Source organism: Nilaparvata lugens, chromosome 6 (assembly GCF_014356525.2).
Source record: "Nilaparvata lugens isolate BPH chromosome 6, ASM1435652v1, whole genome shotgun sequence".
NCBI classification, from domain to species: Eukaryota; Metazoa; Arthropoda; class Insecta; order Hemiptera; family Delphacidae; genus Nilaparvata; species Nilaparvata lugens.
This window is the reverse complement of record NC_052509.1, coordinates 4418766-4428028: the sequence shown is the minus strand read 5'-3', so window position 1 is coordinate 4428028 and position 9263 is coordinate 4418766. Positions and strand designations below refer to the sequence as shown.

At 34.6% G+C, this 9263-nt stretch overlaps 1 protein-coding gene and 1 pseudogene across 1 annotated transcript in view; one reads left to right on the top strand and one right to left on the bottom strand.

The window, feature by feature from the left end:
- LOC111059179 (discoidin domain-containing receptor 2-like) overlaps positions 1 to 9263 on the bottom strand; it is a 566524-nt gene that overhangs the window by 398830 nt on the left and 158431 nt on the right.
- LOC120351982 overlaps positions 1 to 9263 on the top strand; it is a 35499-nt pseudogene that overhangs the window by 2880 nt on the left and 23356 nt on the right.

The following is a 9263-nucleotide window of genomic DNA, read 5'->3' as shown; positions in this document are numbered from 1 at the left end:
CCCTTGAAGCCGGTATTAGCTTGGAATATTGTATTACTTGAAAATAATCAGATTATACAGGCCTGGTTCATTTTTTGCCGAAGTATTTAATTGAGCAAAGGGCTTAAAAGTCTCTCAAGGGCTTCTCTCTAAGATTTTCAAAGTCATTTTCTCAGAGAAGTCAATCCATCTCTCAAAGAATATAGTCTGAAAGCTGAGTGGGATTATTAGGTGAGAGATTTGATTGAAGATTTGCATCTTTAAGATCATGGTTTTGTAATTATGCAGTGATATTCGACCATGTTCACACACTTATCTTAATATTATATCTTAATAATCATTGAATCATTGATTTTCCATTAATATTGATAGTTTTGATAATTTAGTTCTATTGATAATTTCATTTTTATAGCATGACGTTTATAGATCTATCAACCTAAACTGCCAAATCCAAAACTCCAAATAATAGATTGATTGACATTAAACTGCACTGACAATTCTCATATGCTCTTTTCTGGATGTTCATAAATTTCATTAAGAACTTGTTCTTCCAACTCAACAGTCTTAGTGGATCAGGATCTGCCTGCATAAATGTGCTCTTTGGATATCAAAGAATCTGTTTCAGACAGACGTTGATAAATAGTGGCAAAAAACCTTGAACTTGGACATACTCGGTTAGGAAAGTTCTCTTGATACAAACGTCTTGCTTCAGTACTATTACAGTAGTGTCCCATTCCATACATTAAATGCATGTCAGCTAATTCGGAGTCAGCTAATCGCATGTCAGCTAATAATGTCTAAAATTACCTGCCATTTTTTTTTAAAGTTAACACCTAACACAAAATCAAAGTGAAATGGTTACAAATAACTGGTTAATGGATTAAACAAAAACTCAGCGCGGTTACTACAGTAGGCCTAACTTACAGTTTGTTTTTTTGTTCAACAGTGAGCTAAAATATTTCTGAAAATAATTTTCAGCTAATAATTCCTTTCAAATATTTTCTTATTGGAAACGAAATAAATCAGCTGTTTTGGAACAGCTGTTATTAAAATCCATGTTTTATTTGCAATCAGCTACAACCTATGAGTTTGAGGAGTTCTCTCCTCAAAAAACAGCAAATTTTTGTGGTGTAATGTACAACATAAGAATACATTTTATCCAACTTTTATTAAAATTTAGTTTACACAGATTGCATAATTCTTTTAAAAATTAAATTCTCTACAATTTTTATTGCGAAAAATTATTTGTTTACTGGTCATTAAAGAAAGTTATTGGGCATCAAACGTAGAAGTCTGTGTTTTTCTACTTAAATTTTTTGCATATTTCAACTTTTTTCTCAAAATCTACTCACACTACAGCTTCCAGAATAGTTTTATTCAATTTTTCAGATATTTTTCCATATGAATCGACCATAATTTTTTCAAAAATTAGACTCCAAACAATTCAGCATCGGTGTATTTCACCAGAGGAACTGAATTCCGGGCGAAATCTTTCACTCTGTATAGCTCGCTAATGAAGCGTTTATGGATATATGTTTATAGGAACTTTTTTTCTTATTTTCACCTCTACTATCACGCATTGAATTATTTTACCATAATTATGAATCACTCTGTATAAGTGAAGTGTTTTTATCATAATAAAAACGAAATAAATCAGCTGTTTTGGAACAGCTGTTATTAAAATCCATGTTTTATTTGCAATCAGCTACAACCTATGAGTTATTAGTTCTCATCTTTTATTAGTTATTAGTTATTAGCTCTCCTTTTTTATCATATATCTGCTTATTCATCCATCCACAATTAAAATTTATTCACAACTCTATCAAACTCTATCCTACCAACTAAACTAAACTGAGAATATTAGATATTAGGGTATTTTCTTCCATCATGAATCTTGATATAGGTAAGTAAGCTGAATCCATCTTTTACCAGCGAAAAATTCTATACATCCTCCGATCAATCCTGATTTGAATAACAAGACGTTCCTTTACTTATCTCAAACCATTCAATCATCTCTCTCTGTCACTCACTTATCTCTCTTCTTCATATTCCGTTCCCCCTCTCCTCTTTAGCTTTCTCTCCATATCCCTCAATACACCATTCCCCTCTTTATCATTTCCTAATCCTCCTCCTCCTCCACCTCCTCCTCCTTATCCTAGTACTCTTTCTCCTCCTCCTCCTCATCCTCCTCATCCTCCCCTCCACCTCCTTCTCCTTATCCTAGTACTCTTTCTCCTCCTGCTCCTCGTCCTCCTCTTCTTCCTCCACCTCCTCCTCTTTATCCTCCTTTTTCTCCTTCCCCTCCTCCTCATCTTCCTCCACCTTCTCCTCCACCTACTCCACTTCCTCCTCCTCATTCTAATCCTCCTACATCTCCTCCTCCCCTTATCATACTCCTCTTCTTTCTTCTCCTCCTCTTTCTCTTCCTCCTCCTTTTCCTCCTTCTCCCACTCCTTCACCTCCACCTCCTTCACCACCTCCTCCTCCTCCTCCTCCTCCTCCTCCTCCTCCTCCTCCTCCCCCTCACCATCCTCCTCCACCTCCTCCTCCTCATCATAGTACTCTTTCTCCTCCTCCTCGTCCTCCTCTTCTTCCTCCACCACCTCCTCTTTATCCTCCTCTTTCTTCTTCTCCTCCTCCTCATCATCCTCCACCTCCTCCTCCTCATCGTAGTACTCTTTCTCCTCCTCCTCCTCTTCTTCCACCACCTCCTCCTCTTCATCCTCCTATTTCTCCTTCTCCCACTCATTCATCACCGCCTCCTACTCCTCCTCCTCCTCCTCCTCCACCTCCTCCATTTCCTCCTCCTCATCCTAATCTTCCTACATCTCCTCCCCCTCCCACCCATCATACTCCTCTTCTTTCTTCTCCTTCTCTTTCTCTTACTCCTCCTTTTCCTCCTTCTCCCACTTCTTCATCACCACCTCCTTCTCCAGCTCCTCCTCCTACTCCTCCACCTGCTCCTATTCCACCTCCTCATCCTCATCTTCCTACACCACCTCCCCCTCCACCTCATCATTGTCCTCTTTCTTCTCTTCCTTCCCACCCTCTTTCTATCACTTCTTCACCTCCATCTCCACCTCCTCCTACTCCTCCTTCACCTCCTTCTCCACCCCCTCCTACTCCTCCTTCACCTCCTTCTCCACCTCCTCCTACTCCTCCTCCTCCTCATCCTTGAAAACTTTTAGAAAAGCACGAAGGTTATCGATTAATATTTCTAGTGGAAGGGATGATATGAAGGTCCTTTTTGAGCTATGCTGTTGTTATTATTATACGAAACCTATTCATAGCTACAGAACGGCTCCGAGACTTGGCCTCACATTTACATGTGCCTTTCCATCAAGTAAAACCTGGGGCTGCTCGCTTTTTCCGAATTTCCCGGCTTTCCCAATTTTCCAATATGAAATATTGAAAACATGCACACTGTGTATATATAGCTTAGGCCCACCGTCCGATGGATACCAACACATATACATATATAGGCACCATATTGAACCTTACTCGCCATATACAACATGTATAGCTGCTTCGCTGCCACATACATACATGTATATACCGCCACATGCAGTACTTTTTCAACTGACCTAGATATCCCAGATATAGATATCAATAAAAATAGACATATCTCACACACTAGTATCCAGTAATATATTTCGTTCGTGTAAAGGCAAACGTTATTCAAAGCTCAATATGATTCAATATTTATTCTGGACTCGTTTTTTTCGGAAATTTATCAGTCCTATCACTTTTTGACATTTTATTCAGTTGCTCCTTTGGTTCAATGATTTTTCATTAATCCATCCAAATTTAAAATTGTTTGCTTTATTCTAATTTATATTTTAGATTGTGATTTGGTGTAGAAATTTGAATGGACATAACCTATAATATTTGGACAATTTAAAACTAAATTATGAAATTGAAGAAGTTTTAGGCAATAACCTGTTTTTTCTTTTCCGATTCTTGTATTTTTTTTTTGCTAACCTTATAAATAAATAAATAAATAAATAAATAAATGAATGAATAAATAAATAATTAAAATAATACATAAATAAATAATAAATAAATAATGAATAATAAATAAATAAATAAATAAATAAATAATAAATAAATAATAAATAAATAAATATAAATAAATAAATAAATAAATAAATAAATAAATAATAAATAAATAAATATAATTAAATAAATAATGAATAAATATAAATAAATAAATGAATAATAATAAATAAATAAATAAATAAATAAATAAATAAATAAATGAATAATAATAAGAAATAAATAAATAAAAAATAAATAAATAAATAAGTAAATAAATAAATTGTATTATCATTTTCACTGAGTATTATGATTATTTTATCATCTTTGTATCCAATGTCACACCAAATATCGCCAGAGATCCCACACATCCTCACCAACTTGAGGCCATATGCTAACACTACGTTTAACGCTAAGCCACGTTTACTTGTGGATATGGTTTAATTTATCATTATGTGTTTTATACGGGCCTAAGTAAAGCTATTTTGATATACTTGGTTTTCTGTAGTTTACTTGTAATATCGGGACACCGAGCTTTGCTCGTTATTTATTTATTAATTAACAGAACTCAATTCTTAAAAATGATTGGTGAAGGATTAAAAGGCACAGCCCAAAACTGTTTTTTCACCGAATTTTTATTTATACACTATAATATTCCAAAATAGTATATTTCGCACCTAGAGCAGAAAATGAGATTTTTCCGGCTCGAAATCGGTTTTCAAGTCCGAGGCCGTAGGCCGAGGACTAGAAAAGATTGAGAGCCGGAAAAACATTTTTGCCCGTGGTGCGAACGCTATTTTTCGCCACACAGAAAAATAAACAATATATAATATGAGAATAATTGTCCATTAAGAACTTCCAAAAGCAACAGTGGAAGGTCATAGCTCTAGCAAATCTGAGGTAATCTGAATATCAGGAAATTGTCATTTTTATTTTTCATTCTGATTTGTCTAAATAACCTAAAAGATTATGTTCAATTATGTAAGAGGTTGAGTTTATACTTTTTATTCTTCCAAATAAGATGATATTATTATAAATGTTTTGATTATTGAATAATAAACACTAATAATGAAAAGTTCTCTGATCAGCTGTGTCTTAGCACACTTGAAATTTGGCCAATCTGAATGTCAACGTCAACAATGCTTGTTGTCGTTGACTTCGGAAGTTTAGGTTTAAGTTCTATCCTACTCTGAAAATCGAATTTGAATAGTTTATAATATATATCTTATCTGTATTTTATTCATCCAAATAAAATGATAGTATCTTATTGCAGAATACTTATTCAATTCTAGAAGCATAAACTAATTCCGTTTCATAAACCATTTTGTAAACACGTTCACATCAAATCAGAATCAGCTGACTTCAAGGTTATTTTACAGCCCTAAGGCCGTAAAAATTTTACCGGCCTGGTCAGAAAACAATCATTTACGGCCTCCATATGACGCACGAAAACCAGCTCATTACATCCAAGTGGGCGAAAAATAGGTTATGTTCCATACACTTGAATCCAGGTCAAATTTTCAGTCCAAATATTTGAAAACATGGAAGTTCTAATTTAGATTGTTTACATAACAAATTAAATAACACTCACTAATCACTTGGAACTGTAAAATAATGATTAACTTTGAATATTATGATATATACCATCTCATGTCAACAAATCAGACTATTTTGATCGAGTCAATTAAAATTTTTCTAGATTTCTCGCGAGATAAGGTAAGCTAATTGATTACACAGCTGATCCCCCACACAGCACACGCATCTCTGTTATCGACAGACGACGAAATTTTCATCTTTTTTTCCAAGAATGAATTATTATTCTTTTCATGTCCTTCAGCGAGTTTTCCAAGGGATGAGACCTAGTGCAATCGAATTTTTATATCATAAACCTACTATATTCCATATTTCGTGAAAATCATTAGAGCCGTTTTCGGGATCCGTTGAATATAACGAGATATAAAAATATAAACAGATATACAGAAATTGTTCGCGTAATGGGATTTATAACCCAGGTAAATCTTGATTTCGCTTTCCTGTGTTGTAAAGTTGATGTCTAGAATTCCAAACTTAATACAATGACTCGAAAAAGGCTAAAAATACAAAATTCTAAAATAAGTCCTATTTTGACAACTTTAAGGCGTATTCAAAATGAATTTGGATGTGAAATTTCAAAGATCCACTCACTTCACTCAAAACGATCATAGATGTTTTTTTTTTAATCAAAAAATTCAAAATTATTATTCACAATACAAACAATTGAGGGCCCTGCCAAACCCAAAGGTTTTTCGGCGGGTGCCCAGTTACAGGAAAAAACGAGTTACAAAAGATAAATAAAGTTAGACTTCCATCGATAATTTCAATGTATTATTATCGATAAGGATTTCAAACTCAATACAATGACTCAAAATAGACTAAAAAAAGTCAAATTTCTAAAAAAGTCCAACCTTGACAAATTTAAGGCGTATCCAATATGAATTTAAATTTGAACTTTAAAGAATCTAATCACTTTCTAACAGATTTTACGAGTTGTGTACAAATACTTAACATGAGGAAAGGCACAATAGGCTCATGCCAAAAACTGACCCATTTCCAATTTATACTATACTTTTCAAATAAAAAGGTTGGTTATGTCACTTTCACTTTTCAAAATAGAATTTACGCTCTTCAAAACTCAGATAAACGAGCAAATTTTGAATCAAATAGATACTTTTAAAATCTAAAATTAAAAAATCTAGAACATTAACTTAACTTAATACTTATTAAAAAAGTCTAAATTTTGAATGAAACTAGAAAACTTTTGAGCTAAAAACTTTACACTTTAAAAATATATAAAATACTTTATATGCCAAATCATCAAATGTTCACGAAACTTGATACAAATATCGATTATTTCGAGACAAATATCGATATAAACATCACAGCTTTCGGTACTTGGACAAATACCACCAAAAAATATATTTATTTATTTATCACATTGTGTACACATACATGAGGAAAGGCACAACAGGCTCATGCCCAAAACTGTCCCATTTCCAATATTTATACTATACTGTCCAAATCAGAATGTTGGTTATGTCACTTTCACTTTTCAAAATATACAATTTACGCTCATCAAAACTCAGATAAATGAGCAAATTTTGAATCAACTAGATACTTTCAACTTAATAATTATTCAAAAAGTCTAAATTTTGAATGAAACTAGAAATTTTTGAGCTAAAAACTTTACACTTTACATCATCATCATCATCGTCATCATCATATTTCAAGGATTAGGCTCTATTGGCCTGTACCGGCATCCATTTCTTCCTTGGTCTTCCTATGCCTCGCTTTCCTTCGGGTTTGTACTCCCATGCTAATATTGGCAGCCTATTGGATGGCATTCTGAATAAATGAGTAGACCAATTTTCCCGATATTTCTTCAGAATATCCAATAGCGGTTCTACATTCAATTAAGCTCTTATGTTGTCATTCCTTATTTTATCCAGTCTACTACAACCTTTGACCGCTCGTAAAAATCTCATTTCAGCAGCTTGTATACGAGATTCAGTTTGTCTGTTTAAAACCCATGCCTCGCTACCGTATGTTATTAACGGTATCGCCATTGCTCTGTAAAACTTAAGCTGGGTAACTTGTCTCGTTCGCCTTCCTATAGCTCGTCTTATAGTGCCACAAACCGCACTGAATCTCGCCACTTTTTCACCACATCTTCATCCTATCGAATGAAATGCGGCATCCCAAGTAGCTGAAATCTCTCACTTGATCTAATGCTTGATTGTCTATCACGATTTTGATCTGACTGGCCACTTTCCCCTGAATGCCATTATCTTGGATTTTGAGGTGAGATTTTCATGCCAAAGTCCAACCCATTTCGTTTAACTTAAAAGAGCATATTGTAGTTTATCTTCCGTGTTGAAAATGATCACAGTCAGCATATAGTACAGAATTCATAAAAACATTATTGCAGAGCTCTCTTGTACACTTCACAAATATGTAAAATACTTTGAATGCCAAATCATCACATGTTCACGAAACTTGATACAAACATCGATCATTTCGAGACAAATATCTATACAAATATCAAGGCACACTTCCGGTACTTGGACAAATACCACCAAAAATCCAAATCACACGTATGCCAAAACACCAAACCTCAAATATAGCAAAACACCATTGGTCGGTGACATCGTTTGCCGAAATAAAATCACACGCCTCACGATTACTGCGGCTGCACTGAGATAAATAAGGTACACAACCCAACGGGTAAAAGGGTTTCGGGTTGCATGTGGCATTAGCCGCGTCCAGGTCGTTTAAGAAAGGGTTCAGGTGGCACTAGACCACTTAATACGTCCCGAGGGACAACCCGAAAACCCCAACCTACTAACAAACTCCTCTGGTCGATAAACTCTTCCGAAGCCTACACTTTTACATTGCTAAGATTGGAAAATCTTCTCACAGATGTCGTCTTCAAAGTTCTTGGTTGAATTTTCAAACTTTCCCAAGTGTCCAACCTGGAATGAATGCAAATGGCGGTGGGATTTCTAGGGGGTTGAAGAAAATGTGAGGAAAAAATGTTTGAGATCTCGATTAGATTTGCATGGCCTGTATTGAGATTCACTTAGAACTGACAGCATTGTTTGAGTACGAAGCATTGGTGTCAGAAATTATGTACCCCTGACTAAACCCTACACAAGACCTCAAATAAATTAGAAAAATACAGTGTATACGTAGGCATTTGTGACTTTGGGAAGACAATTTTTGACCACGCATTTCTGTTTAGGGTAGTAAGGAGGGTAAACATATAAAAAGTCCCCACCCCTACCCAATGTGCTATGGGGGTTTTATAATTGTGTTGTTTATCTGCCATTCGTTGGAAAATAATATTGGTATTATTAATACCAATAATAATTGAATTGTCTCTTTTATTTCTATCTATGATAATTGAATTTATTATTAATTAATAATAATTTGTATTATTAATTTTTCATTTTCAAATACAACAAGGGGCAGACCATATGGAGCATTTTTTCAGGCGTTTTCAGAGTCGGCAGGGCAGGAGGCTTTCCGATTGGCTGATCGGGATGGTAACTGAAAAACCGTCTGAAAAACGCCTAATATGGTCTGGCCCTTGAAAAGCTAAAGTGTCTACAAACCTCGAATGATGATTGCTACAAAATTCTCAACCAGAATAGAACACTTTCATTACTTAATAGTCAATTACTTGATTCTCAATTTTCAATTACTTGATTCTC